General features: G+C 30.4%; 1 protein-coding gene across 1 annotated transcript in view; it reads right to left on the reverse strand.

Moving 5' to 3' along the window:
- Positions 1-16,464, reverse strand: part of LOC127736468 (SH3 and multiple ankyrin repeat domains protein 2-like) — a 108,731-nt gene that overhangs the window by 77,822 nt on the left and 14,445 nt on the right. Inside the window, exon 3 of the mRNA XM_052247018.1 lies at positions 15,351-15,447. The gene's annotated coding sequence lies outside the window, so the exon portion shown is untranslated. The remainder of the gene's footprint in view (positions 1-15,350; positions 15,448-16,464) is intronic.

The raw sequence follows: 16,464 nt of genomic DNA on the forward strand, positions 1-16,464 counted from the left end.
TGGACAAAATGGTTTCAGATAATAAAATTGGGTGTAATAGGCTAGATAAGTTGACACAAATTCTTCCTTGATAATCTCAAAATACTACATAAGCATAAAAAATGCATTTCTTTTACTTCTGAGTCATTAATTCCCACCCTGTTGTAATACATGATTATTAGCTGAGTTATAAGGAATAATTTTTCTAATAATATGTTTAATCGACTGAAATCAGATGTGAAATTCTTTTAAATTAATACTGCATGCATGTAAAGTTTTTATCAAAATATCATCAATTTATGGTCTATTTAGTAGACTTTTCAAAGAGGGGTTTGGGTTGTGCCAGTTTATCTCTGGTACCCCAAGACATATTATGCACAGACCATGCATTCTTCGATGTTGTTTGTAGTGTTTTTATGTCAAATTTTTCAAGGAGTCAGAAAACATAATGCCCCCTTCCATTGAAAGGCAGGAGGTAAAAATCATACAAATCAGCATCTTATGAAAATGACCATTTTCTGATGGCCAAAATTGTTTAGTTTCTTTTCATGTTAAATATGAATTTTGTTTTCATTACCCTTATTTGGTCTATTTCAGTTTCATTGACCTTTATATTCCTATTCTTTCAGTAATACAAGAATTCGTGTTAGTCAATACCTTCTCCTGAGCGACAAGATTTCCTAATTAGCAACATCTCAATCGGATATAAAACTTAAATTTATCAATAAATCAGAAACTTTGCCTTTCATCAGAGTCACCTTGTATTGTAAGTCGAAGGTAGAAGAACATTGATTTTCTCCATATAAATTGAAAAACCCTATTATACGCATTTAATATAATAAATCTGATACTTACATGGCAAACTCCTTTATGAAGAGTTTATATCATGAAAGAAGGCATTTAAAATAGGTCAAAATATTTGCTGAATGTATGGTGCAATCTTGTTTATGGGTTAACTACATATATATATATATATTGAAAATAATCTACACAAAAGTGAAAAATGGACAAAGTTTTACAAAATAAAGAAGATTATCAACAGTAAAAGACAGTCAAAAAGTCTAAAACAATATCTGACATCTTCAAAATTCGACTTTAATGAAACTTTGCCTATTGTTAGAAAATGTACTGATAAACGATGTATGACATGTCCAAATTTAATAGAAGAAAGTTCAATTTATTTTTTTAAAAATGGAAAGCATTTCACAGTTAAACAAAACATGTCTTGTAAAAGTTCAAACATCATTTATTCTCTCATATGTTCAAATTGTGAGGAATTCTATATTGGAGAGACAAAAAATGAACTGCGTACTAGAATGACTGTTCATAGGCAGCAAACCAACCCTGAAGATTTAACAATCATCCGGTCTAACAACCATTTTCATCGTTGTTCTAATGGACGATTTAAGATATTTCCATTGTATGTGGTGAATCGTCAAAATGATTTTCTCCGGAAGAAGAAAGAAGAGTTATTCATAACCATTCTCAACCTGGGATTAAATGATAAATAATATTTTATTTTTTACTTAAATAACATTTTAAAAACTTTACTCAATTTTTTAAATGACATTAGTAGTCTCCCTTGTATTTGTTAACGTCATACTATTGTTAACGTCAATCAATTGTTTTGTATAACACTTATGTATACAAGTCACATAACCTGAAGATCTGTAAAAGCAGTGAAAGCACTAGTAAAAGTGATGAATTGAAACCGTTATTATCTTTTATTAATTTTCTTTTATGTATATATATATATATATATATATATATATATATATATATACAATATATAGCATATTTTTGCCCATTGTTACAGGGCACTAAATGCAGCATTGCTGAGTTGCCACTATGTCACAGAAGTATGGGCCTAAATCCTACTGGGGAGAGGATAATAATTTGCCACAGAAATTTGCAGATCCATCATTGTTGGGCGTAATTTGGAAAGATCTCAAAAGATCATAGGATGTTTTTTTATACTGTCTGATTGATTGTTTTTTGCCTTATGTCCAAAGGCAAATTTTTGTATGCACATCTTTCTTTTTGGCAACAACTAACATAAAGTCTCTGAATATGATTTCAAGAGTGCTAAAGTCAGGGACATGGTCAGTGGTTGTCATATCTTACTTTTTTTAAGTTATTTGTATTGTTGGGTTGTGGTCTCATGGATGTTTACCCCACATCTCCTTTCATTCAATAATATGACTTTGGACTAGTGACCTGCATCAAATAAGATTTTAAAATGGATACGCTAAACCATATACATTGCTATGGTTACATGAAATTAGCTACAGAAATACATGTATATGAATAAAACCCATTTTTAAATCATACTGCCGTCAGTCAAAGGTGGCCACAAATTTGCTGGAATACATTTATTAAAGGTATGTGAAACCTATTTAGAACATAATTCCCATTGTAAGGTCTCATGCTGTGATAAATAAGCACAGCTGATTCAAAAAGCCTGTTTCTATTGTCCTAGCTTTCAAGTTGTTATGCTATGGGTGATCCATATATTTTGATTTACATCTTTCTAGTTAAAAGGTTAGTTTACAGATCGTGGCTAGATTTATGTTAGGGTTACAGTAAGCTATGATAAAGGCTATGATTCGGGTGAGGGCAATGTATATTTTGTTGTAACAATTTAGTGTAGACCTATATGGATTTGGTCCCTAAAGCATTTGATAGAATAACCTTATATGGCAAGGTCTCATTCAGTGGATTGATTGGTTTTTATTTGCTTAATGTCCAGTGGCAAATACTTCATGCATGTTCAGGCAATTCCTTTAGTAGAGGTAGCAGCCACTTTCAGGTACGTGTTCCAGGATTTTGAAAAAAAAGAAGGGGGGCTCAGAAAGACAACATTGGGAGTGGAATTTTTATAAAGTCTATGCCTTAACCATATATATAGCTTCATAAGGGGCCAAGCTCCAGCCCAACTAAATCCTCCCAACTTCCCTTTTTTGCATCATTATTATAATCAATAGAAGGAACAGACAATGTACTGCCTAACCTAACAAGGTATGTATGACTAATGGTTTTAACTATCATGGAGCCGGTGTTTCTGTGTAAATGGTATGCGTAATTCATCTGTTTATTTTCTTGACAGATAAACAATCAAAAAGTTTGTAATTTGTGACAAATTATGTAATCCTTATACTAAACAGCACCTAGACTGCATGTGACTCTGTAACAGCTGTGCTTATTACATTTCAAATTGTCATTATATTGAGCAAAAATGGTGTTTTATCTCATTAAAGCCCTTTGGGAAGGCTGATAGAGAGAAATTTATTCATATTGAACCAAATAACAAAATTTTCCATCACACATTTTATTCCATTCACAAAGCTCCCACTTACACCCCCTTTTCTAGGAAACTAGTGTTTTACCAGCCCAAGCATATTACAATATAAAACACAGCTTGCTGTTTTGTAAGTGGAATAGTGTAAATGAATGAATATAACAGAATATACTGTTCCTGAAATTCAAATTCTTTGATCTTTTAAGTAAATTTGAAAAAAAAAACATCTTTTTTTATTTCATGATGGTTCAAATACCAGTAAACGTTGTGGGTATTAGAGCTTTTACAGGCATTTATGGTTAACCACAAATTTATAAGGCCTTGAGTTAAAACACTGGTTTAACTAACTCATATTGATTTAAAAGTTAATGATTTTTGTTCTTTTTTCATTATTTGGCAAAAAAAACCTTAACTATGGTATACAGGTATTGAATGTTCAGGTTTATTAAGATGAAAGGTCAAAACCATCATGATATAGGAGTTAACTATTAACTTAGAGACCTTGCTTCATAAGAGCTATCTCTTCATCTTTTATTTAAAGATCTTAAAAATAATATGTAAAAGTTAAAGAAAGAAAGTAAGAAATCTACACATGCAACTTACTAGTAATTCCATGTCCTATTCCATTTAAAACAACATATCTTTCTGTCATGTAAAATATGAAAGCCCACACTTATCATGTACCAAATCTAAAGTACATATCCAACATGTATCCCAGTGATTCAAAGCATGTTAAACCTGCACCACAATAACAATCCCTCTCTATTTTATCACAATACACCTATCAGAACATCATTCCTGCATACATATAACACACCCACAATTTTTATAAAGTTGACCTCACCTCAAAATTGGCAATAAAAATGTGTGAGGATATAGAGATAAAAATCCCAGGTGTATATTACAGATCACAGATGACCTGTGGCTCTGCTAGCTGACTAATTCAAATGAAAGTGTTATTAGGTAACATAAACCATAAATAAAAGGACCTAATTGATAAATCTAATTGGTGATAAGTAATTTCCCTACATCACGAAGTCAGGTGTAACATTAATAATCAATAAAATTTTTTATATATTAACATATTTTCCATGTATCATTTTTTTCCAAACCTAATGACTCTTACAAAGGTGAACAGATTTAATTATTTTGTGCAATATATTTCTTCTGAAGAGGTCTATTTATGATGCATGTTTTTGGTTTAAAATTGAAAATTCCACTTTTTGGACATATAAAAAAGAAACAATTTATAGGAACTGCATACTGCTTTACTTATATGGGTAGGCAAAAAACAACAACTTTATATTTGAACTTTAAGAATTATTTATGTTTTATCTAACTATTTATTTAGCAGAGGTCTTGACCATTTAAAAAGCTATCTGAATCTATTTCAAAGACTGTTCTAATGTTTCTACAATCATCTGAAATATTTCTTATACATCATATCTAGTGGTATTTATCCCTAACATCTCTGGACCATTGTGAAAAGTTTTGACTATCAATATAAGAAAACACTCACTGTTACAGGGTTGCAATGTTCCTTAACTGTCATATTCAAATGCCTCTATTTCATGTTGAGTAAGTTCTTTTAATAAATATTGTTCCATAAAAGGTCAATTATTTTGTTAACTTTAAAATATCTAATTGATAATGTAGCCATTAAGTCATGAGTATAAGATTAAAGTTACATAGGGACAACCAACAGGTGTTAGACATTCATTACCCATGATGCACCAATTCATTTTGCAGTACATGTAATCAGAGACATATATATACATGAATATATGTCTCTGATGTAATTCATTACTTTACATATACTGAAGATTTATTCAAATTGTTTATAGTAACTATATATGTATACATGTTATATTTCTCTCTCTGCTAAAGCTCAGCCTTGACTTAGGTGAAAGTAACATAAATTATGACTTTTTTTTTTAGCATAAAGTCAGTACACAAAATATAATTGGTTGTCTCTGATTCGAATGCTTTATATAAAAAAAAAATAACAATATCTTCACAATCAAAACTTTTTGAACCAGAAAATGAATAATATTTCAAAATTATGGGAAAATACAGATTGGGCAGACTGACGCTTTTCTTGGAAAACAATGTCTCTGGCTTTTCAACATAAACTATATATGGTAAGAAATGCATGTTAAACTGTATGAAAAATATACTAGAAGACTTAAAAGGATTATGATATTATTTTGTCAGAATTGTATTGAATTATATGTTTTTTACTAGTAAAAATGTATTAAGAAATATAAAGGTTGCTTTTTTTTGCATGACAAAAGTTTTAAATGTATTGCCTAGAAAAAACCCAAAGGAGTTACGGAAATTTAAACTCAATTAGTACTAATGTTCTACTGCTCAAAATCAACTGTTTTTGTGACCACCTCACAACTGCTTTTTGATAAAAAAAAAAAAAGATTAAAAATTCTGCATTTCCTCATGCAGAACCCTCTAGAAGTCAATCATATATTTAACCAAATAAACATATATGAGAGGAAGATGCATGAATATATAAATGCTAGAAACGGTCACCCAACAAGTTCTGCACACAGTGTCTATAAGAATTAGACAATTTTAATTTTCACCTCCGTCAAAAAACACTTAATCTTCAACAATATAAGGGCAATTCTATAGAAATCACAATCCATCAACACGGGACAAAACCCCTCAGGACAACCATGGATGATACAGCAATTTGATAAATTAATAACTTGTAAACAATACCCTGGAAGCTAAGCATCATAATAATGAAAGTCACCTTATGCTAATAAAATTTCATACGTAAATACTTATATTATCATTTCATATCAGGATGAAAGTGGGTACTAATCCTTTAGAAACAGATCTAGTCATTCTTTCAAATTGTTTCAGGGATGGACTAACTTCTAGATAAATAAACTGAAAAAATGCCTTTTTATTTTGTAATGTTAAATTTTTTCACCTTCATTTTTGACAAATTTTCAATTTTTGACATCATTTCACTGTATCAAGAAATTTACCATGTATACATGTAAATTGGTATGTATAAGGATAAGAAGATGTGGTTTGACTGTCAATGACACAACTATCCATCAAAGACCAAATGGTGTAGCTGTTAGCAACTATAGGTCACATACAGACTTCAATAATGAGCAAAACCAATACAGTATAGATAGCTATAAAAGGCCACTACATGACAAATAGTGAAACAATTCAAACCAAAACAACAACTGATTTATGTACAAAACAATTAACGAAAAACAAAAATGATATACAGCCACAAACGACAACAGAAGACAACTACTAAGCTAGAGGCTCTTGACTTTAGACAGTCACATACAGAATGTGGCAGCTATCAAGAGAATCCATCAAAAAAGAGTCATATTCAGTTGTTAAAGGTTTTTTTCTTTGTAAGCATAATCATTGAAGAAGGTGATTAGAGTCACTGGACATGAATTGTTTCTTTATCTAGTCAAATATCACAGAGAAAACTTTCTCAGAAACATACATAGTTCTATTTGTAAGCAAATATCTCTACTTTTGAAAAAATATGCTTTCAGGTTGATAATTCAGATAAAATTGAACAACACAAATAAAGTTCTCTATTTTAAAGGTAACAAGAGTGCATATGGTCAAACATCTTGCCTCCTTTACTGATCATGTTTGAATTCATGTTGAAAGTCTTTAAGATAAAGATCGTCCTGAACATGCATGAAATATTTGCCACTGGACATCAAGCAACCAATAATAAATTTGAGATAAAGGTTTAACTACAAATATCACAAACATAATATTATCAATGACCCATATAAATGAGGTTATGGTCAGATAAACCCTGCTAGACTGACCTCTGAAGGCGAGGGATACCAAAGGCACAAACTCATAAGTCAATAAAATAAACTGACAACACCATGGCTAAAAAAGAAAAAAGACAAAACTTTACTCATTGTTGAAGGCCGTACGGTGACCTATAGTTGTTAATTTCTGTATCATTTGGTCTCTTGTGGAGAGTTGTCTCATTGGCAATCATACCACATCTTCTTATTTTTATAAACAGACAAACAACAGTATACAAAACATAACATAGAAAACAAAAGACTGAGCAACACGAACCCCACCAAAAACTGGGGGTGATCTCATGTGCTCCGAAAGGGTAAGCAGATCCTTCTCCACATGTGGCACCCGTCATGTTGCTCATGTTAGTACAAACCTAGTGATCTCAGGTGCTCTGAAATGGTAAGCAGATCCTTCTCCACATGTGGATAAGTCTAATTTGGTAGGTCACATTCGGGGAAAAGGGGACGGGATTGAAGAAACATATCTGTTGTGATCTGTCAACCAACTCGTGATGGAGTCTGTAAAATTTACGAAGGGATGATTTCAACTTCACCACTTGAAACACTTGGTTTAATTGCTTCTTGTGAGCAGCAACCCATTAAAATCATTCCATACACCAAACATGCTTAACCTATTGCTTATAGTACCTGAGAAACAATGAGACCTAACCATAAAAACTATACATTTACAAAAAGCTATTAAACATAGCACAATTAAACTCCCTCATAATGGTAAAGTAATACACACATTACTACAATGTTATATACACGGTAAAGCTAGCTAAAAAAGTATTTCTAAAGTAATTATGTAGAAGATGGGTCAAAGGTTAAGGAACATTTTGATGAAAGAAACACATAACAGTTTATTGTTATAAGAATGTCAGCACAGGAATTCAGATCATCGATACAAATATGATTATTCATCAATGATACATCTCTAGATTCCATATTAAACATTGATATAAAAATTATGTTAAATCAAATGAAATTTTTATGTAAATTCTTTCATTATCACAAAGTCATCGGAACACAAGTGATGGGTAATCCAGCATTTAATCTATAAGATCATAGCCAATGGGGGTTATACTATCAAAAGAACAAAGGACATTTCTGAATATCTATGTATATATATATATATATAATATCTAAAGTCTTGAATATTTTATAACGTTACCTTTCGAGGTAATAGACAATATAGTTAGTTTACAATTTTCAGCATACATTTTTTTAGCTAAAGTGGACTGTCCTCTAAAAAGCCCATATTTTATTAGGTTTAAGTTTTAATAGGTATTTCAGAATTATAGCAGTTTTGTTATTCTGGATAGTTTAAACATCAGCTGTCAACAATTTAGCGGCTAGGATACTATTTTTCTCAATCTTTGCCTTTTTTCTTTGTGACATCAAAATAGCAAATTCAAGGGATATCAAGATTATTTGACATCATAATTGAGTTTTGACCATGGAAGAAATGAAAACAATATTTCCACATGTTTAAAATTATAAAAATATAATCAACCCTTTGAGGAAACTATTAATCTGCAAAAAATTATAAAAATTCATATTGATTGTCATGATTGTTGTTTGTTGTAAATTTAGATATTGGTAAAAAGTTGGAACTGTTTAGAATACAGGTAATTTGGTGCAGACTCTACAGTGAACTTTGATGTTTGTAATTTGATGAAATTTTACTGCTAGGTTGCCATCACATTGGCAATAACCTCACATCTCCTTTTATTCCTATATAATAGACCCTTAATTGTGAAGGACTATCATAGCATGAAAATTAATGGTCTTACCATGTGTCTCTATTTCTAGACAGACTTAGTCAACTAAAGAAATTCCTTCAAAACAGTATATTGTGTTTGAAAAAAACTATATTGATGCAAATACAATGAAATATAGCGATGTATTGTACTGAAATTTGAAGTACCATAAAATTTAAATCTTTACAACTGGAGGTGCAAAAGTCATACTATCTTCATATTTCAATGCATAAAAAGTATTTGAAATACTGCCAGATAAAACAACTTAATGTACATATCAAAACCCATAGGAGATCAAAGTATCTATAATCTATCGGTGATCTCTACGATACAAGGTTTTTACTAGAGTATAAATATATAAGTACTGGGGGATTAATAGCATAAAATTCTAGATATGGAAGTCTGCTTGAAAAACGTTTAAAAAGAATTTAAAGAGGCTGATAACCTTTGAGAAAATATCGAACATATATGTACCTGATAGAAAAGTGAAAACTATTCTAAGACCATTTAACATTATGACTGTTTAATTCCGATAATTGTTGTTACTGGACCTTCTACAAATTCCGATAATTGAAAAAGAAATAGCTATGGCATTTTTCTCTACTAATATATTTCTTTTTAGATTAAAGTCTAATGATTATCAGGGCCTTCTTCCTAAAATACTTTAAACTGAGACTTTCCTCAATTATGTAGGATATTTCAAATATTATAAGTTCTCTAAATTAACTGGTCAGATGGTAGCAAAAACTAAAGAGAAAATTTCATGAATCCTGTTTGAGTTGCTTTCATTAAAGTGCTTTTATCAAAATATTATACAACAGGATCAAAATGTAGCCTAAAGAAAAAAACTCTTATAAAAATGTTAATAAGTTTTTTTTGGAAAAACTGACTGATATTTACATAGATAATAGTCTTATAAATGCCTATGAATCATATCCCCTAAATATGGGATTCATTTAAATTCAACATTGCAGAAAAAAATATTCATACTGATTAAAAGCCAAAAAACTCACAAAGACAAATATTATTCAACAGTTTTCCAAGAGAAAGGGTCAAGGATGATTCAAATTCGAGTTATAGAACCCAAAACATCTCAAATTTATTTTCCAAACTGATTTTGGGAAAAAATGAATTATTAAAGTAGGTTTTATATGTAAACAGACTCTCACAACAATCGATAATAAAAGTTAGGGAAGGAGGAACTAAAATCAAATTACAACCAAGACATCTTAAATTCATATCCAAGGGAAAATAATTTCCTGAAGTAGATAATATATAAAGACAGACTTGCACAACAAGTCTACATAATTGTAAATCGAAAAAGGGCAGGGCGTCTTAAAAAGGGCACAGGGCGTCAGAAAAAGGGCACAGGGCGGCACTCTGGAAAGGCGGGCGGACCGCCCTGTGAAAACGACCTAGCTGGAACACTGTATTCCACCCACTTTTAAAATCAAACTTATACATATAACATTATGATTTATTCTTGTCCCAATGTATGAAATAATATTTGCCACTGGAAATTCGGCTACCTCAGCAATCAATCAATATTTTCCCATACCATCATGCTTATACATGTATACATAATTCTATTTAAGCAGTAGCATACGTTTTGTGTTGTAAAATCTAGCATTTTATTCAGAACTAACTTTCTCCCAGATAAGCCCCATCATTAGCCTCCTGAGCTCTTTTTATGCCCTTTGATCCAAATAAGACATAAACATCAAATGTGTTTTTGTAAATCACCTTAGAAGTAGTACAATATATCACAACAATTCATTTATTTACAGTAAACATGGTCATTTATTTTTATGTGAAAATGTAAAAATGGTTTTGTATTTGACAACAAGGAATTTCCTACAAAAGAAATCGGCAAACTAACAGTAAGTTCAAGAATTTCACGACTTCAAACTAAAACGATAGTTATTATACTGTTCATTCAATTTAACTATTGAACTGGTCGTTGCTCAGTGCAATGATACAAATAAATAAGCATTTATCAAGAATTTTCCACGACGTCTGATAACGTCAGCATGTAAGGTCATATATAGGTTTTGAGTTAGAACACAATTCACCAAACCTCAGACATTCTTAATCTATGTCGTGCATTTTACTCTCAAAACTGACAAAAAGTCATGATCATTACAAAATAGTCATTTACAATCTCTGACATAAAAACTATAGGGAAAGCAGTCAGTTCTTTGACCTATTAAATCACCTAGCACTCATCCATTTATAAGGACCCTGCAATTTTACTCGACTAAAAAGAAACCTAAATGAATCGCCATTCATTTCACAATATCAAGTTTGGGCAAATATATGGTACTTCAGGGTTTAGAGGTCTTATTTTTGTTTGTTAAAAAGTATAGAAAGAATTAATGTGAGTATGCCAGATTAAATTTTAGTCATTATCACAGGGATTGAAGTTCAAATTTTGGTATGGTAGCCCACAGCTTTAATTTTGTAACCAATATATATAGTTAAGTTCTATACAAGAAAAGCAGAAATTTAAGTAGCCCACACCTAATTTTAGGGGCCATTGGCGAGTGGGCCCCTGCTAATTGTAAACCCTGTTATCAGAAATGAAATTTCTGTTGTTAAAACTCAGTGAAATAAAATCTAATACAGACCTGCCTTTTATTAGTAATTGCATAACAAAAATACTTGGCTTTTCATTCTCATGGTGTATTTCTAGAGTGTTATACACTTTAAAAAAAGTTTTATGGCTTCTTCACTTTAACACCAGTTCATTGTCATAAATGTAATACTTGGAAAATTTTGTTTTGTACTCAGGGATAGAATACTTATTGTAATTGTATAGAATGATAAGAGATTATAAAAGCAAAGCAATCACAGCACTAGCATTTCAAATTACACAGTAATATCAGATACTATCACTGAATAATTTTTTACAGACATGTATGGTTGTAAAATGAATTGATCTTTTCAGAATCAACAAGAGTTATTAATATCAGAATCCACCAACTATCTACACAGGTTACCATGTTCCTTTATCTGAGATAACTCTAAATAGAGCTGGGTAATCTCCCCTTACATAACTTAATACTTTTCAGCTACTTAACAATATCATTTTATCAGTTACTGCCTGAAATTTTATCCTTCACAACTATAAAGTTATCATAAACAAACTGGAATAATCAGAAAATTTATCATTAAAGACCCTTCTTCACATTCATCAATGGAATATCATATGATAAGCTTCTTTTGTCAAATAACTCAATCCTCTTAATGAAATATTTCACATTCATTTATTTTCTATGTTAACTAAGGATCCATCTCTCTGAGGCAAAGTTGACCTTTGATGGTTTTGCTATTCTTTTAATAAACTGGTCCCCAATTCCATCTAAATCTCCCCACAGAAGGAACGGGTTGGAGCCATTGTCACCTTGGCATTATTTGGATGAGTCTCAAAAATTCAACGATTCGCTATGAAATTGACCAATTACATTGACAGAAACTTTTGACAACTTGACCTCATATGTTATTAATACTGCGATGCCGCAAATTAAATAAGTATCTGTTAATTAACTCCATGGTGGCAGCGCAGATAAATGCCCTCGAGCGTGTTATCATATTCTCGACAAACTGAGCCAGTATCTTCAATTTCCTTGAGAACTCAGTAGGGATAGGAATGTGCTAATTTCTCGTTTGAGCTTCTGTCAGTATAATACATAATAAACACATCACATGATGCATTAGTCTCGTCAAAATTATTAAATCACGTAGACCGAAAGCTGACCGCGGGATTTAGGCTGTACCTGTTGTTAGTGTAGCAAGAAGTGAACACAACAGGGGTCCAGTTTATTCTTTTAATGTCCCTTTTGGTCATATAGCTCCTCAGATATTTATACATTATTGGCTTTCAAATATTGATTTGACATTGGAAATGAAGGTAAATCCAGAAAAGCGCTTCGGACACACTTAATTTTTTAAACAGTTTTTTTTTTAATTTCTCTGCATTCTCTGAATATAATTAGCAGGACACATAAAAATATATGCTTCAAACATATTAGATTTTAAAATACTTGAGCTATCTATTGACAATGGCAAATCAGACTTTTTTCAGGTTTACATGAGACGTGAAGATTTGGAGCTTGACATATTGCATAGACACATGCTTATTGTAGACAAGGATTTGTATAGTAAGAGTCTTACTATACAAATCCTTGTTGTAGAACACTGCATGTTAACTTCTTGATGTTTTTTTTAGTTGTTTGTGTCATTCGGTTACTGTCTTATTGGTGAAACTTAACATCTTCTTTTATTCATTTTCATTATGAAATTATGCACAGTTTCTATGCTTATTCATATCTAATTTGTCTTACATTTAACTAATGGCAATAAAAAAATCATGCAATTCCATCTCAAACTTAATTTGTACTACCTATTAGATTGCTAGGTCATAAATGAAATATAACTCAATGTCAAATGTTTTTTTGATATAAATATTAAAAAAAATGAAGAAAATTTCAGTCAATTAAAACAAAAAAGTTTTTTTTTTCTGATATTCATACTTCATCAATGTCAAGTAATATGTAAAATTTTCCAATGTAATAGTTATTGTAAATATTTTTCTGATTAATCACTGGTTAATTAATTACAAAACATCAACAGCATGTTTTGTCACATTTAGATGGATAGTTTTCTAAGTCAGACAGCTTGGAAAAATTGGAAATCAGAAATTTTCTATCTAATACATACAAATTATTTAGGATGATCAAGTAAATTATTCCATTCCTTGAGAAGACTGTAAATAAAAGACCAGTTCACCTAACAATTGTGCCAAAGCTATTATCTACATGGACATCAAGTAACTATTTTATGTGTCAATAAGAAAATTTATTACAAAATAAGGTGTAAAACTGTCAATCAACACTTTACTTTGTCAAAATGTTTTATAAAGACAAGATGACATGTATTCTCAAATATGTATCAACCTTTCACCCTTAGGTAAATAAGCTTCAATTATTGTTAATAAATGCAGATTACAAAAACGAACAGATGAAAAATTGATCTCTATGGAAATAAATACTAATAAGCTGTTAATAACACAAAGGTTTCCCTGTTACAAGTATTTATTTAGATCTTAATTCTTCCACGATAATATGAAATGAATTCTATTGAGATTCCAAGAAAAATTAAATGACATTTATTAATCTCAAAATGAGCAAAAGACTAATTCAACACATAGTAAATAATTTTAGGTAGGAAATTTTTAATTCTCTATTAAATATAAAGAAAAGATAATATTTTATTGTCCTACTATCTAAGCCATCCCTCTAAAATAAAAATCAAGATCAATATACAACAGTCCTATATCTATCCCCAAGAAATCGCATCAAAATGATGTTGGATTGCAAATCAGCTTATCAGCCACATATGAAATTTTCACTCTGAAGGGTTAAAATGTAAGACTGAACAACTTCTGTTTTGTTTCTGTTCTTTAACAAATACATGTGTATTGCCATTTTTTCCATTTTTTTCAAAAATTGAAATAATAAAAAAAAATTCTGAATTTGCAGTACTATTCATTGATGGGAATGATTTCTGATGTCCTAAAACATGGATAGCTTCTTTCATTTCCTTTAATTCAAGAAACATATATAAGGAATTTTGTATAAATTGGGAAGTTCTGTTCATAGAACTCCCATAACCAAACAAATTTACAGAAGAATTTTTTAACATATCAACAGAAATTCAAGAAATCTGTCTACAAATACTGAAAACTTATGTATTGCACTTCAAACTAAGTCTTTCTTACTTTGTTTATAAGTATGCTATTTATTCAAAACTATTTGAACAGGAAGCAATCTGTTTTTCCAAGGGCCATATAAAATTACCTCTTTAATTAACGCTTTTTTAAAACACCCTTCGTCAACAAATAGCATCATTTGTACCAAAAGATTTCCTAATGATTAGTCAGACCAATTTTTTTTAACACCGTTCTTGTCAAGTATAAGGAACATTTTATTGTTGATATTATTTTGTGACAGAAAATTTTATCGATAACCTAATACGTGCAAAAATAAACAAATGAATTGTAATAAATGACTCACAAATGCAATCCGCTGCAAAGAAACGCTAGAATCTCTTCCTGAAGGTTCACTAAAAATTTAATAACTTCATTTTACACTGAAAATTTTTTTTATCATTCTATAGATTGGTATATATAGATTTATTCAAACAAAGTCAGAACCAATACGGTCACTTTCAAAATAAACATCAAAACCTCTCCATTCAGATTTGTATGTTCTTTTTTTAGTCAGTTTTTGTAAATTGCTATTTAAGATTATGAATTTCTCTCACATAAACCTCCAAAAAATCTTCTAAATTTCTGCAGTGATTCAGTGATTATGATAATTGTAATTTTAGCCCTTTAATTGTATAAGCATAATACTAATATAAAGTCATTAGATTTTCATAGAAAATAAATAATTAACAAACCATAATTTACCTTATACATACCTACTTTATGATCTTCTTATTCCATCATCATCATTATTCATCAATTCAACATACTTTAAACAATGTAAGTTAATAAAATATTCCTTGGTGATTTATCCTGTTACAAAAAAATCAGAAATAAAATCCTAATCAAACACTACTATAACACTATATTTCCATGAAACACAGCGTATTTAGTGAATTATTCAGGAAACAATAACAATGATTTTTACCTTCCAGTTGTACAGGTAAACTGAGGCTATAACAAGCATATGTCCAGGTACAAGTGGGGGGAAATTATCTACAGATATGATTAGATCCTTAAGGAAAATGAAAGGGTGATATAAACACTATTCTATGTCATCAATCTAATTTTATTGACCAATGATAAAAGTTATCAAAGGGTTTGACATTGTTGTGCTATATTTGATGTCTTCTTCTTGTTTGTTATCTTGTTTAGTTTTCACTCTCATATATCGCTGTATAATTTCTCTCTTTATATTTTTTCCTTTCCTTTCTATTTTTTCTTCTTCTCAAAATGCAATGTCAAAGACAAAAACACACAGAAAATGATGTGCATTTTCCAAAGGAAATCAAAGTGGTTAAGATGGAAAAAGCTATAACTCTTTGTTTCAAAATTTCCTTTAATCCATATATGTGCCAGTGGGTTAATTTAAGTCATGAGAAACTTTTATTCAATTATTCATGTTTTGATATTTTCTACAAAACCAATCAATCATTTAACTTCTGCAATTTGCAGCAGAAGTTTTACAACATAGTTTTTCACATCTGGTCAATTAATTTTAATTCAAATAAGTGGTACATAAAAAAAAAACCATGATAGCTGCTAAAAATAAAATACTAACGATACTAAGGTAACATTTATCTATAAGCCTACTTAACGGAGATTCTGTGTATGTTGACCTCTAGATGTCTTTTTGTTACTGTTGTGTTATTAGAATGCTGTCCCTGTGATACATACCTCACATCCCCCTTTTTTCATTTGATTTACAGTGATTTGAATCAATTTGATTGATTGTTGTTTGTTTACTGTCCCAGTGGCAAATATTTCGTTCATGGGATTGGATATGAATGAGCTATTTTGATTTTAACAGCTATCAATTTGGTAAGAATT

The sequence above is a fragment of the Mytilus californianus genome, unplaced genomic scaffold (genome assembly GCF_021869535.1).
Source record: "Mytilus californianus isolate M0D057914Y unplaced genomic scaffold, xbMytCali1.0.p SCAF_31, whole genome shotgun sequence".
Taxonomy (NCBI): Eukaryota; Metazoa; Mollusca; class Bivalvia; order Mytilida; family Mytilidae; genus Mytilus; species Mytilus californianus.